Source organism: Cnephaeus nilssonii (assembly GCF_951640355.1).
Source record: "Cnephaeus nilssonii genome assembly, chromosome: 13".
Taxonomy (NCBI): Eukaryota; Metazoa; Chordata; class Mammalia; order Chiroptera; family Vespertilionidae; genus Cnephaeus; species Cnephaeus nilssonii.
The window spans coordinates 49,775,866-49,791,935 of record NC_137084.1 but is presented as its reverse complement, the minus strand read 5'-3'; positions in this window follow the sequence as shown (position 1 = coordinate 49,791,935).

The following is a 16,070-nucleotide window of genomic DNA, read 5'->3' as shown; positions in this document are numbered from 1 at the left end:
ACCAGGGCTGGCGGAGGCTTGTGCTGCCGGCAGTGGCAGCAGCAGAGGTGTGATGGGGGTGTCGCCTTTCCCTGATCACCAGGTCGCCTCCCACCCCTGAGGGCTCCCAGACTGTGAGAGGAGGCAGGCCAGGCTGAGAGACCCCCCCCCCCCTCCAGTGCATGAATTTTCATGCACCAGGCCTCTAGTCCTATATAATAAAAGGCTAATAAGCAAATTGTCCCCTCTACCGGGAGTTCAACCAGGAGTTCAACTGGGAGTTCGACCAGGGGTGGGGCTGACTGGCCAACTGCCTGCAGCCCCTCCCCTAGCTGGCCCTGCCCCAGGTCAGCCGCCCCTTCACCCCAATCAGGGGCAGGGCCAGCCGGACCTCACCCATGCATGAATTCATGCACCAGGCCTCTAGTTAATAAATAGAAAACTAGACCAAACATGTTTTTCTAAAACAAAGCTATTTTTACACATGATCAACAGGCACAAACAGCAATTCCTGAGAAAAAGAAAACAAAAAAAAGATACAATATACAGTTCCCCTGGTGTACTGCCTGAGGCATTTTTATCCCAGGGTGCAAGGAGGAGAATCCTAAGCAAAGCACATTGTTCTAGATAAGTCAAGGAGACAGAGATCAGAATTTGGAAAGACTAAGGCAATGACATTTTGAAGAGTAGAGTATCAGAGAGAAGGGAGCTGTCCAATTACGCATTAGAGCTCTACTAGGGAGCCCCTTAACTCTAGCTGAATGCTACACATTTAATTACACATATACAGGATACTACACGTAGTAATATACATACATCGAATGAAGCTCCATGAGAATGGCAAAGAATAACTATGGAGTTGTAAATTGAACATGGCTGGGAGGCATTCATGTTCTAACAAGGAAAAGGAAGTTCTTGTTAAATGCCTGAAAGATTCCATAGACACACTGGAGGGTCATACCCTAATAGTAATGTTAAACTAATCAGAGGTTAAAGGCTACTCTAAACCTTTTATGGCAAGACTGATCCACAACTAAGTTAACTTCTTCTAGAACAAAGTGTGACATAATTTAAAAGAGGACAATAAAATTAAGCACATAAAAATATCTAACATTTATTGAAAAATTGCTATACATGGAAAAATGAGAAACATAATTAGGAGAAGAATCAGTCACTAAGAATGGTTGAGATAGTACATATACTATGGTTAATACAAAATAATGTTAAATAAACATTATAATTATGCTCAGGATTTAAAGGAAAACACATATACAACGAGGAAATAAATAAAAGGTGTAAAATAGACCCAAGAGGAACGTCTAGTTTTATAAGTATAATATGTAAAGTAGAAATAAAAGGTGAAATAATTAAGTAAAAAATAAATAAACTCATAGACAGGAAAAATAAATACATAAATAAATTTTTTTTAAAAAGGAACACAAAAAATACAAGCTATCAACAGGAGGAAATGTTTGCAGTAAATATTATTAAAAAGGGATTATGTCAAAAATATATAAAGAGTTCACTAATTAAATACCAAATAACTCAATGAAAAAATGGACAAACTCAGTACACACACACACAGGTGGACAAGGCACACCTGAAATGATGCTCACCATCATTCATCTTCGGGGAAATTCAAATTACAACCAACTCAAGGAAACACTGGCAACACTATGAGTTGGTGAGGATGAAAAACAATTGGATCTTGTGTGGCGTGGTTAGTGAGAGATGATATCATTGCAGTCATTTTAGAAAATAGTTTGGTAATTTTCTTTATAACGTTAAACAAACATCTGCTATATGCCCCAACAGTCCTTCTCCTACATATTTACTGAGAGAAATGAAAACGTTTGGCCAGTGATAGATGTGGTTCCAGATGGCAGTGCATGTCAGAGCAACCAGTCATTCCAGTTGTCCCGGTCACTTGGCTTTTATATATATAGACTAGAGGCCCGATACATGAAATTCATGCATGAGTAGGCCTTTGCAGCTGTGGTGGCTGCCTGGATCCATCCCACAGCTGCAGCCCGGAAGGACATCAGGAAGGATGTCAAGTCTAATTAGCATATTATGCTTTTGTTATTATAGATTATTATAGATTGCTACGTTCTAAGATCCTCCATCTTCTATGGTTCTTGAGACAGGAGAGGAAGACCGGAATATTCAATCTTCCTTGTGCTGTAAAAGGAAATAATGTGGAATACATGTAACATTATCTCCACTACACAATTTTCAAGGGCTTGATACAGTTGCTATATCTCCTGAGTATTTGGAGACTCCTGGGAATTACTTTTAATGTTTTAATTATTTGGAGCCATAAGATATATACATTTAAATACAGTATGTCCATTTTATGAATTCCCAAGACTGTCTTATATTTGCAGCTTCCTCAAATAGTCAACATCCCTTTCATTGTACATCAAAGAATGATGAAGTAGAAAGATACTGCTCTAGTCAGAGACATATCAGTTAGAATATTAGCTCTCCCACAGGTCTTAGAAAATGTTAACAATAGCCTTATATATTGGCTCTTCAATTTACTCATCTGAAAAAAAAAGAAGACAATAATATCAATTGTTGACTGCTTTATATATGTTGCAGGGGGAAGTTGCCTAAAAAAAAGGTTGATTGGATCCTTTATCAGCTAGTTCCTTTCTAGGTTGAGGCAACAGATAATATAACCTAAATAATTCCACATAATAAGGGGTGGAGAGTTGGGCTGATACAGAGATTGTTTACTGAGTAGATTCTCCCTGTCCTGTGCAACATTTCTCAGGTTATTTATTTATTTATTTTTGTAATTTCATTGTGGCCCCTGACATGGTCCCAAGGTAACTGTTTTCAACACAGAAAGCAAGTGATGTTGACCAGTGGTAGAAAATAAAAGTCTGTTTTGTGTACCATTTTAGGAATGTTGGCAGAGCTTCCAAAAGAACCTTATCAGACTTCCTCTCCAATGTATTGGCCAGATTTGTATCACCCTGCCAGGCCTAAAGCCATCACTAGACAAGGGGAATTAAGTAACTGTGATTGTTTTATACTGATCAAGATTCACCATATGGTACTGGGGAGGAGCCCATCATCCCTTTTGAGACAGACTTATTCTTTCCAGAAAAAAAAAAAAATCAAAGTTCTGTTAGCAAGGATGATGCTGGTTGTTTGGTAGGAAACAAAGGAGATATTTACCTCTAGGAAATCCATAATCACCTGAGAATATAATTGCTGACCTGGAATTCAGATTGTTTGGCATATTGATAGTGCTTCCATCTCTCTAGGAGATAGAGGTCTGTGGGGCATGTGTGTGTGTGCGTGTGTGTGTGTGTGTGTGTGTGTGTGTGTGTGTGTGTGAGAGAGAGAGAGAGAGAGAGAGAGAGAGAGAGAGAGAGAGAGAGAGATGAAAAAATTTACAATGAGAATTATAAACTGTCCTGTGGACAGAGATGCTGCTGATATTGGCATTGTTGTGATTCTGACCCTGGGGTTTTATCATCAGAATGTTGTTTGGGAAACCAGGACTTGGGACTCAGAATTGTTAACTTTAGAGAAATGTCTTGTTTTCTCCCCAAAAGGTGGCTTGAAGATACCCTTGGGGCACCTGAAGCATTTAAAGACTAGACTTGTCATGGAGGCAGTGATGATGTTTATATCCACATCCCTTGAATAGTGAAAGCCCTGGGCACTTTTTTTCCCCTCAATCTCAAGTTCAGTGATTTTCACATGTGCTCTGGGATACTTATTATCTTCTGGGAGACAGAGTTTCTAAAACCACAGAATAGTCTGCCAAACAGCAAAATTATATCTATTCTTTACATTTTGGTTTTACAATAAAATTACTTCCTTCTTTGATAACTGTTTTGTGATTGTTCATACAGGTTATTAACTAGATAGGTTATAATACAATTTATTTGGTATCTGTTTCCAAAATAAAAACTGGTTTTATTAAGCAATGTCACACCAGTAAATTAAAAATAAATAATTTAGCAAGACAATATAAAAAAAGAGAAGAAAAGTGTCACTGACCTAGGTCCCAGAAATTATTTCCAAATTATTTATTTGGAATTGAGTAATACTACCTCCTGGTTTTCTTTCATAAAAAGTTAATTATAAAAAAAAGTGTATGAATTTTGCTAGCTAATTCAAATTGGTCAGTTTATTTCATTTACCTCCATAGTCTTCAGGGACTTTCCACTGTTGTTCCTGCATACTCTCAACTGAAAGAATTGTTATAAGATTAAGTACAGTTGGGCATATGAAGAATCTAGCATATGTACTGATATAACTGGCCTGCACATAGTAGATACTCAATAAATGTGAGATGCTACTATTAATTTATCCTGGAAAATAAGAATTATGACACCTAGCTCTTGGTATTATTACAGAAATGCAATTAAATATCATCCCCACTGATGTCAAGTACAGTACCCAGCTTTCTATACAGGAACTCAATAAATGTTAATTTCATTCCTTTCGCTGCCTACTAAACAAAACATCCAGAGAAGTAATAACACTGTCTTCATGCTCCATCATCACCCCAGCAAAAATAATTTCCTCTTCTTGGAAGCGAGAAACCAATAAAGTCTGATTTCAATTTATTTAGGGTATTTTCTCCTTTTGACAGCATAGAATGAATCCCTGCTATGAAATAACCTTTTTGCTGATCTATGTATATTGATAACTCAGTGCCCCCTCGTCCTTTCTGGGTACACTTAAAATAATATGTTTCAAGAATGCAGCAGGCATTCCAGTCCTCTGAGGAAACGGCCCAATACAGACAAGGCAGAGCGACCGTGGGTAGCAGCAGGGGCTGGAGAGCACAAGCTCTAGGCATTGATAACTGAGTGTTATTGCCTGCTTGAAAGAATTTGCTATTTACTTCCAACCGAGGACAATTAGGCTTACATTCTAACGCCACACATCAGGAAAGCCAAAGAGAAGAGCAGAGGAGGAGTGACTCCAGTAATTTAGGTGGCATGATTCTTATCTTTCATGGTGAGTCAGGTTGGGTATAAAGCATCAATACTATGCTGTATAATTGCATTTGGGGGAGCTTGCTGTACCTGTTTCAAGATCTTCCTGAGAGTGTAAGTCCCACAATGCTGCATAGGATCACATTTCTACGACTCATTATAATAAGACATTTCCTTTGCACGCCCAGAGGTCAAAACGCCAAAGCAATTTTCACCAACTGTGACATTCTGGAATAGATGATGTTTGAAGCACAATTTCCATGCAATTTAAGATTTCTTTACTGTCTGGAAAATGTTTGAGCTGCTGTTGTTGAAGATGGGCATTGGTTCTTTCAAAGAAATAAACCAGACATTTATTTGTGCCCTCAAGTACACTTTTATTTCTAAGGAGAATGTTAATTGTTGCATTAAATGTCACCAAGTTATCTTCCCTGAATGAATGATAGTTTTCAACTTGTCCCATCTCAGTGCATGTGCATATGAAAACAGCTGGCTATGGTTTGGCAATTACAATACTTAGGGGTTTAGGAAGGACATGGGTATGGCAGTTTGAGTTCATATGTTATCAACTCATTAATATTAACCATTTCTGTGCATTTTATACAAAAGTTTCATAAAACTCTACTGAATGTTTCCAACAGAGGTTGGAAAACTAACCATCACTCATGCATGTTACATAGATTTGTGGTCAAATTATTGTATAGGATTTTCAACTCACAATAAATATGACTCTACGAATTTTATTTTTGTAATCAAAGTACAGGGTTACATAGCTAGTACAGTGCCTAGATTATAGTAGGTATCCATGAAGTATTTGTTGAATGAATAGTGGTACCATAGATAATGACCCTCCACTGAAGTATTTAATGAGATATATGTACCTAGTATGGTGTTTGTTCATTTCTCCTGAATTTGAATCTGTATGTTGGCATTCCATGACTATTTAAGAGTATAAATACAAATTATCTGCCTGTCCAGATACTCAAGACAGCAAGTAAGAAGGGTAGTCTAGTGAATATTATCCATGAACTCCTATAGGAGTCTCAGTTTTATTAATATGTAAACTTAAAAATAGCAGAAAGCAATATCTTTTTTTAAAAAAAATTATCTTCATCTTCAACCAAATCACACTTGATTTTTGCTTTAATCTTTTAATCTGCACTATTAATCACTTCTCTGTTTCTTATAGAGGCATCATAGGTAAAAAGTATGAAACTTGGAGTCAGACAGAGAAGTGTTGAAACACTTTTCTCAATGAACAAATAGTGACCTTAAAAATTTTAGAGAAACAAAATGCAGATGGTGTCTATAAAGTCCCTAAAACATATTCTGGGTATCTTATGGGTAACCTAGACTCTGTATTTTTGCTGCCATCATTATTGTTGTTGCTTTTATTATTTTTATCTATATTCTTATTTTTTTTCATTGATTCCTAAACATTGTCCATTAGGTCACATGATATTCCTTATATTAGTTCTGTAGGTAACAGTTTTATTTTAATAGTAGGAAAACCTCTTCTTCTTTTTTTTTTAATACATTGTTTTTTTACAGAGAGGAAGGGAGAGGGATAGAAAGTTAGAAACATCGATGAGAGAGAAACATCGATCAGCTGCCTCCTGCACACCCCCCATTGGGGATGTGCCCGCAACCAAGGTACATGCCCTTGACTGGAATCGAACCTGGGACCCTTCAGTCTACAGGCCAATGCTCTATCCACTGAGCCAAACTGGTCAGGGTGGAAAACCTCCTCTTGAAACCAACACCCTCTTTGCTGATAGAGCTAGGAATCATATTGCATTTCTATTTTTGTCATTGCTGACAAGAAACACAAAGCATATTTTAATGTTAGCTCACAGTTCCAGTGCTGATCACAAAATGACTAAAATTACTTCTTTTAAAGCAAATCCATAATTCTAATTTTTTCTAGTTTTTCTAATTTTTCTTCTCATTATATGACTTTTGTAAATCACCTTAAATTCATTTTTAAATACATATGCTTTAATTAAACAAAAGTGTTTATGACATAATTACAATTGTCTATGTTTATGTTTTGTTTTTGTGTAAAATTGATTTCCCATAAATATCTTATAAAAACAGATTTAAAGATCCTATATAATAAAGATGTAATATGCAAATTGACTGTCACACCCTCACACAAGATGGCCTTCCCCATGTGGTCACAAGATGGCCACTCCCATGTGGTCACAAGATAGTGCCACAAGATGGCCAGCAGGGGAGGGCAGTTAGGGGCAACCAGACCAGCAGGGGAGGGCAGTTGGGGGTGACCAGGCCAGCAGGGGAGGGCAGTTAGGGGCAACCAGGCCATCAGGGGAGGGCAGTTGGGGGCAACCGGGCTGGCAGGGGAGGGCAGTTAGGTTCAATTGGGGTGGCAGGGGAGCAGTTAGGTGTCAATCAGGCTGGCAGGGGAGGGCAGTTGGGGGGTGATCAGGCTGGCAGGCAGAAGCGATTAGGGACAATAAGGCAGGTGGGCAGGTAAGTGGTTGGGATCCAGCAGTCCTGGATTGTGAGAGGGATGTCTGACTGCCGGTTTAGGCCCAATCCCGGGATCGGGCCTAAATGGGTAGTTGGACATTCCTCCAGGGGTCCCAGATTGGAGAGAGTGCAGGCTGGGCTGAGAGACACCTCCCCAGTGCACAAATTTTGTGCACCAGGCCTCTAGTTATATTATAAACTATTAATGTCACACAGTTGGCCTGTGTGGGTTATCTGGGTTTGACCTGTATATTCTATGACCTAAAAGACTGAGAGAGATTTATGTCTTTAACTATATCAGATATAGACATTTGTGACAAAAGGCTACCTTTTGTTCAGAATATGTAATATTAGCTTTAGGATAAATTGTAATTTTCCTAAAACAAATCTGTTTAATTGTTGACAAAATAATTGAATCGACAGTACCCCATTAAATCTTTAGAGCTCTACATTATCAAGCCCAGTTCTATGTCAAAGTTCTAATTAGAGCTGATCTACAATAAAGAGAAATATATGGGGTCTTTTGCTTTAAGAAGTGTGCACCTGTTGAAACTTCGGATTCTGGGACTGGATTCATGATTGCATAGCATAGTTGTTAGAATACCATCATAGTACATGAGATTAACAGTAGACAGTCAGCCTTTCTCCCTATTAACTAATTCACCAAGCATTGAACACCTGTTATATAGGAAGCAAAGGTTATTAATATATTCTCCATGATTTTAAGGAATTCCCAGATGGGAAGGGAAAGACATGTCTGCAGATGAATAATTGCAGCACAACATAGCAAATATCAAAATTGAGTTTTGCAGGGATTCATTGCTCACACAATTAAACAGGTGGTTCAGAAAAATAATTGTATGGCAGGTGATGTTTAAGTTGTTTTCTTAAGTGAGACTTGGAATTTTCCAGTTAGGGTGGGAAAATGCATTCTAAACATGTGCAAAGATAAACAATCAGCAGAATGCATTCAGGAACCTATAAATAGTTCAATGTAAAAGCAGTATTTAGCAGTTCATAGGGTAGCAGACCTCAAGGAGTGTGAAGAGACTGTGAAGCTTAAATCAATGAAGTATTAAGGTGCTCTCCTTATCTAAATAATAATTGCCAGCATCCGTTTACATGAATAATCTGATTCAGAGAACATTCAGTGTCTTACTCATCTCTAAAGATTCGGTCAGTACAATGAATGCCATCATCCATTCATCTATTCATTTAACAGGGACAGACATAGTACTGGACCCTGGAGAAACAGGGATGAGCAAGGCTGACAAGATCTGAGCTCTTGCTCTCTAGTAGTGGAGAGACAGATACAGATACTAAGCAAATGGAAAAAGAGCCCATAAAAAAAGCAGTACAGGCTAATGTGTTAGAGTGACTGCAGGTCAACTCTAGATTGGGTAATCTCAAATGCCTCTCTGAGAAGATAATTTATAAAAAGCTATACTTGAATGACAAGAAAGGGCCAGCGTTGCAAAGGTGAATGGAGAGGTCATTCAAGATTATGGGAAGAGCAAGGAGAATTTCCTGATGGAGGGAACAAACTCAACTTCTTCAAGTAACCACAAAGCCAGTTTGACAAAAGCAGAGCAGAGGGAGGATAGGGCAAAACTATATTTGTGGTCTATGGTTTTACACACTGAAAAAATAAATTTAAATTTTATTACTAGTGTTATGGGAAGCTATTGGAGGTTTAAGCAGGAAAGTAACGGGATTTGATTTATGTTTAAAAAAACGAACACTTCAGCCCTGGCTCAGTTGGTTGGGTGTAGTTGCATGCACCAAAAGGTTGCCAGTTTGATTCCTGGTCAGGGCACATGTCTGGGTTGCCCACTCAATCCCCAGTAAGAGGTCATGCTGATCAATGTTTTGCTTACATTGATGTTTCTCTCTCTCCCTTCCTCTGTCTCTAAAAATCAATAAAAATATTTAATAATATAATGATAATATTATAATAATAATAAACACTTCATGGATAACAGACTGGTAGTGGAACAATAAAGAACAAGAAGATGTCTGGGAAGCTTCTTTCCCTCTTTTTATTGAATTTAGTGGGGTGATATTGGTTAACATAATTATATCAATTTCTGGTGTACAATTCCATAACATCATTTGTACACTGTATTGTGTGTTCACCACCCCAAGTCAAGCCTCCACTCATCACCTTTTATCCCTCCTATACCCTTATTCATATCCCCCCACTCAACCCTCCCCCCACAGCAATCACCACACTGTTGTCCAGGTACATTAATAATTTTTTTTTCATCCTTTTTGCTCAATCCCTCCGAACCCCACTTGGACAGCTATCAGCCTACTCTATCTACGAGTCTGTCTCTATTTTGCTTGTTAGTTCATTTTGTTCACTATATTTCTTTTGAGTAATCCCAAATGCCTTAGGTAAGGCTAATGGAAGTGGAAAAGATGGGAAGAGGACTTTGGAGCTCAAGTAATAAGATTTGCTGTTGTATTAGCTCTATAAAAAGTGAGGAAAGAGAGGAAGCAGGGATGAATTCTTGCAGATTTTCTGAAAGGGAGGAAGGGTCATTAGGAACTCAATTTAAGCAATAATAACAATAATCAAGTACTTAAATTAATGCTTATTTGTGCCAGACACCATTACAACCATAGTTACATGTATTAGCTCACTTAATTACTACGACAACTCTAGGACTTAATTATTGGTATTACTTCCATTTCACAGATGAGGAAACTGAGGTAGAGAAATGTCCACTAGCCCAAGGTCATACAGCCAGGCATGATTTCACCTTAAGAACTTTGTGAGATAATTCCATCCCTTCCTTCTAGTTTTTGTTCAAATGTTACCTTCTCCTTGCAGCCCACCCTAACCACTCTCCTAACATTGTAACACTAGACCCCACTGCACTTCCAATTATCTCCTGCTCCAAAGCATCAAAGAATCTGCTTATTTAAGATGTTTATGTAGCCCTGTTAGACCATAAGCCACAGTGGAAAAGGCTTTTGTCCACTTTTGTTCACTCATGTATTCCAAGTGCTCAAACTATACCTGGAACATCATGAACAACCAGTATATGATTTTTTATTAAATAATGAACGAGTAGATAAATGACTTAAGTGGTAGAGCTAGGATTCAAAGCCTGGTGTCCTGACTTGAGAGTCTACCTGCCTACACGCTGTCCTATGCCATAATCTCTCTCCGAGTGGAATGAAAAATCACTCTGCTCCTCAGAAGGCAAGAGGCCTTTGTACTAAATTGGCCTAGATCCAAATTTATTAATGGAGGAGATGGTAGATGACTTAGCTCGTCCTTGACGCTCCTGCCTCACCTCTTTCCCCTCAACTCCTCTTCTTTCTAGAGCACTTTTCCCATTCACCCTTTTGCTTGACTATGTAGGATGTGTCTTTACAGTGTCAGTGTAGATATCAGGACTTCTGTAAAGGATACCTTTATTTAGCCAAGAATGAGCTAGTTGCCACTTCTATAGTGCTCATTGAACTCTGTGCTTTCCTCCTTGTAAGTTGTCAAACTGTACAGTAAGTGACTACTGAACTGCTCTGTGCTTATCTGAGGGAGCTACCCCCTCTACCTGGCAGTTACTGACACCAAGTAGTTGCTAAAAAAATTGTTAAATGGAACGGAATGGCTTTAGGCAGTCCCCAAAATATAAAACTGCATGAATAGATTAGGCCCTAGTCTATGAAGAGTTCATGGTAACCAGCCAAATTGTTTATGGGCTTTCGATTTATTATTAACAACTAGAGGCCCAGTGCACGAAATTCATGCACTTGGGGGTGGGGGGCCTCAGCCCAGCCTGTGCCCTCTCGCAGTCTGGGAGCCCTCACTCCTTACCGCCCGCCTGCGGCGGAGGCAGGAGAGGCTCCTGCCACCATTGCTGTGCTCACCAGCTGTGAACCCGGCTTCTGGCTGAGTGGTACTCCCCCTGTGGGAGTGCACTGACCACCAGGGGGCAGCTCCTGTGTTGAGCATCTGCCCGCTGGTGGTCAATGTGTGTCATAGCGACCAGTCGTTCCTTAGGTTGTTCCGCTGTTCAGTCAATTTGCATATTAGGGTTTTATTATATAGGATAGTTCAGTATGAATTATGTTATAATCAAAGGGAGCCTTTGTTCTCTTCACCCAATCCCATATCACTTAAAGGAGCTAACTGAGAAAGCAAAGTTCAAATTCTAAAATTCTCTGAACATAGAAAGCACGTATTTAATATGATTTAATTGTTTTTTTTAGAGAGAGGAAGGGAGAGACATCATTGATCAGCTGCCTCCTGCAGGCCCCCTACTGGGAATAGCGCCCTGCAACCCAGGTATGTACCCTGACTAGAAATCGAACAAGTGACCTCTTGATTCCTGGGTCGATGCTCAACTGCTGAGCCACATCGGCTGAGCTAGAAAGCATGCATTTTAGATTAAAATCCTTTTTTGATTGACTGAAGCCATTGTAATTGGAACCAATTGAATCTGAATTTAAACATGTCTGAGTTGTAATAATACAGCCAGGGCTGTGTTTAGCACACAAAAAATTTAAACAACATGGACTATTTGGGAAGGTAAAAAGAGTTTTTAGAAAGCAAAGCAATTTATATTCTGTAGATTGGAGGAAATAAGACCTTGAAAGAATATCTAACCACATTTTTGTATTGATATTTTAGGAAAATTTGTAGTAGCAATATACTATCACATAAACCTCACCAGTGAACTAATCTAAAGTTTAAATCAAAATAACTTGTATAGGTCTATTCCAGTTTCTGATGATTCATTTTTTTTCTGATATGTGGAAGAACTGCAATATAATCTCTTTTATGTAACTAGTTTAATTTTTCATAAGCAGCCCTGAGGTTAAAAAAAAAGAACTTGATAACAAAATATGTAATTGAATCATCTTGGTACAAGAACAGCAAAAGGTAATGAAGATTTAGGTAGGGAATGTATTTCACACTGTTCCTCCTGCTTTCCTTTGCAGTCATATCAGTGAATCCAAGATTTCTGGTTAGAAAATCAATAGGAGTTTATGGCGAACCTTGGAGGAGGGCATTCTGATGTGACTAAGAAGCTTTGAAGGCAATTGTTACTCAGTGTTGAAGCAATCTCTTTCTATTTGCTGGGGGAGGGAATGAGCAGATGAGAAAAAAAAATGAATGATATGAAGAGTTTAGGTGGCTAGTAATAGAGAAATTCTCACATATAAATTTTTCCCAATAAATCATTCCAGTCTTTCATTCATTCCAAGGTTTTCACATGCCTCTCTATAGGGCATGTGTAACAAAGAAATAAATATGATACAAAACCTAGCTCCCAAGGATTTTATGTTGTAGAGAGGGAAGCAGACAATAAAAGTAATCATTAAAATACATGGTTCCCTAGCCAGGTTAGCTTAGTGGATAGAGCATTGGCCTGCAGACTGAAGGGTCCCGGGTTCAATGCCTGTCAAGGGCACATGCCCGGGTTGCAGGCTCAATCCCCAGAAGGGTTGCAGGAGGCAGCCAATCAATGATTCTCTCTCATCATTGATGTTTCTATCTTTCTCTTTCTCCCCCTTTCTCTCTGAAATCAATAAAAAATAGTTTTTTAAAAAAGCATAGTTATAATTGCCATAATAGAGGTGATGTGTGTTTGCCAAGGCTTGCCTGCCCTATGAAATCCAGGAAGAAATCCTGGAGGAGGCACTACCTGGGCTGCATCTCAAAAGAAAGTAGTAAAAATCTATGAAAATTAGGTATAAGAAATAGCATTTATGTAGCATTAGCATACATGAAGAACTTGGCACTCTCCTGGGTGGATACAATTTTGACTGTAAGTAGCAGGAAAACATTAAATATAGTGCTTAAATCAAGAGAGATGTTGTATTTTGTCTTAAATAAATACACAGGATTGGCACAGTCCTCAGAGATCTAGGCCTTTTCTAACTCATTTCTCTATTATTTCTGGGAGTGACCTTCATTCTCTTAGTCCAAATTGACATCTCTTTAGACATCAGGAAAGAAAAGGAGGAAAATAGGGCACATAAAGTTCACCCTAACTCTCTTTTAAAGAAAGTACTTGGAAATCACCCCATGACACTCTTCTTATATCTTATATCTTATATCTTATATCTTATATCTTATATCTTATATCTTATATCTTATAATCTATTTTATACCATACTAGAGGCCCGATGCATGAAATTCTTGCAAGAGTAGGCCTTCACAGCCCCACCTGCCTCGGCCCTTGCAGCCCCAGCTTCGTATGGAAGGTTGTCCAGATGGTTGTTCCGCTGTTCGGCCATCTGGTCTATTTGCATATTACACTTTTATTATTGTAAATTTTGTATTTCTTATATCTTACATCTTATATTATAATTTCCCAAAACCTAATGGAATCTTACTGCAAAGGAGTCTGGCATTTGTAGTATATGTCCCTAGAGGCCATGTGTCAAGTGAAAATTATATTATTGTGGAAGAAAAGGAGATTGGATTTTGGAGGAAAACAATAGCTTTGGCAGTAAACACAAAATGGTAAGATGTTTAAAAATGGGAAGTATTTTTGCATGAGTTAGACTGAGGGTGCAGGAGGTGGTAAGAGGGATGGGAGGGAGAACGTTGGGATCTAAAGTTGGAGGCATAATCATGGGCCACACAAGAAGAATCTTCAATGAATCCACAATAGATATTATTGTGTCCTTAAAACTATGCCAGTTGTGATTCATACATATAATCTTATTCAAACTTTCAGAATACCCAATGAGGTACAAGTATCCCCATTCTCATTTTAAAGGTAAGGCAACTGAGGCTTAAAGACTAAGTCATGTGCCTACAATTACACTGCTAGTAAGTGCCTACCTGAGAGTTGAGTTTAGGTTGGCCAGAGTCCCAAGGAGCTTGCCATGCCCAGGAGCTCAAATGTCACAGTTTCTCCTCTGGCTCCACATCTCCAAGTTCTCTTTCTGTTTCCTCTTTCTGAGTGGGCTACCCAGATGCATTTAGCAAATCTTAGTCTGCTCAGAATCAATGTTCCTCGGAGAAAGGGAGCAGTAAAGTAAGCCCTTAGCAGCTCATGATGTGAAATAGAAAAGGAGTCTGCAAATTAACTCTTGGCATTTCACCTCACGCGTTCATTAAATTTTAACTTTGTATATAAAAAAAGTTAATTATATGGTGCTTTAATCCTATATAAAAGGTCAACCGAGTTCTGCATTATGTAAGGCATTAAGGCAATTATTGAAGTAGAAACACATTTGAACCGTTGATCAAGGTAAATCATGTGTTTCATGAAGCACTCTAGCTATTAAGATTCAGTTATTTCCAATGAGAATGTCTAAGTCTGGTAAGTGGACTGTTAGTCTATTGGAAGCAAACCAATCTTAGCAAGGACAAACTATGATACTCACCTTTGTATTTTATAGGTTTATTTTTAACAACGTGTGTTTTCTATGTTTGTGATTATAAACATATATATCCATTCTAGAAAAGTCATTAAACACAGAAGAAACAAATTTACAAATTACTCAGAGAACCACCATCCAGAGAAAACTACTGTTACCATATTTCTTTTTTATTTTTTAATATATTTTTATTGATTTCAGAGAGGAAGGAAGAAGGAGAGAGATAGAAATATCAATGATGAGTTTGATTGGCTGCCTCCTCCACACCCTCTACTGGGGATTGAGCCTGCAACCCAGGCATATGCCCTTGACTGGAATTGAACCTGCAACCCCTCAGTCCGCAGGTCAATGTTCTATCCACTGAGCTAAGCCGGCTAGGGCTCTTTTTAATTTTTAAAACAATTTATGTTTATGTCTGTTTTCCATAGTTTGGAATCACACAACTTACAGTTTTATTTTCATATTTTAAAAGATTATATTAGACATATTTTCCATATAATTAAAATTTTTATAAATGAAATTTAAATGGTCACATATCATGTCCTGTGAGGCTATGGTCATTTAGTTAACTGATTTTTACATAGAAACAGTGTGTGTGTGGTGTGTGTGTGTATGTGTATATGTGTCTGTACATGTGTGCACAAGCTTGCATGCCTATGTGTATACAAGGTGTGGCAAAGTAGGTTTACTGTTGTTTGTATGAAAAATAATACAGTAATGTATATATATAAAAATGTAATATGTAAATCAACCAGATGGCGGAACGACCGGTTGCTATGATGCACACTGACCACCAGGGGGAATACGCTCAATGCAGGAGCTGCCTACAGGCAGCAATTGCCCTATAGGGAACTGGGAATCAGGGATGGGTGGCAGCAGATGTGGGCGGTGCCAGGGCCCCAATCGCCCCGCTGGTTGTCCCACACACAGAGGGCGACCAGCAGTGGCGGGGGCAGTGCCAGCTGCTGGCAGCCAGGAGGATCGGCCCTGATTGCAGGCCAGGCCTAGGGACCCTACCTGTGCACAAATTTCATGCACCTGGACTCTAGTTAATGAATAATAATACAAGAATAGCCCTGGCCAGTTTGGCTCAGTGGATAGAGCATCAGCCCATGGACTGAAGGATCCAGCTTTCAATTCCAGTCAAAGGAATGTATTGGTTGTAACTTGATCCCCAGTCCTGGTAGGGCCCATGTGGGAGGCAACCAGTCAATGTGTCTCTCTCATACTGATGTTTCTCTCTGTCTCTCCACGTCCTTTCCACTCTCTCTAAAC